We start from the raw sequence: 404 nt of genomic DNA on the forward strand, positions 1-404 counted from the left end.
AGGGCAGTGGCAAAAGCAGTGTAACACCCCTAGAAAGGCACTGGGGTGATATTCAACAGACAGTGCTGAACCCCCTGCCCTGCCACTGCCAAGCAGAGCAAGGCAATTTGAGAGAGGAGGAGTGGAAATTGGATACTGGCTCAGCAAAGTGGGCATCCCCCATCCCAACCATCCTCGGCTCCCCAGGTGCCTCTGCGCAATAGTTATGAGGCCCTGGAACTCGAGGGAGAGGTGAGTCGGGGTGTGGAGGGAGGTCCACACGTGAGGTTGCCTCAGGTGAAGTGATCAACCCCACACCTCAAGACAGCCTCCATCCAGAAGAACAGAAGGGCGGGTGGCGTAGGCGGCTCCTTGCCGAAAGGAAGAGAAGGCCCTATATATCAGCCTGACCCTACCTATAAGGA

At 56.7% G+C, this 404-nt stretch overlaps 1 long non-coding RNA gene across 1 annotated transcript in view; it reads left to right on the top strand.

The window, feature by feature from the left end:
• The window catches only part of LOC109363889, an 11878-nt gene that overhangs the window by 1353 nt on the left and 10121 nt on the right, over positions 1–404 (top strand). The gene's annotated exons all lie outside the window — the stretch shown is intronic.

This window comes from Meleagris gallopavo, chromosome Z, assembly GCF_000146605.3.
Source record: "Meleagris gallopavo isolate NT-WF06-2002-E0010 breed Aviagen turkey brand Nicholas breeding stock chromosome Z, Turkey_5.1, whole genome shotgun sequence".
Lineage (NCBI taxonomy): Eukaryota > Metazoa > Chordata > Aves > Galliformes > Phasianidae > Meleagris > Meleagris gallopavo.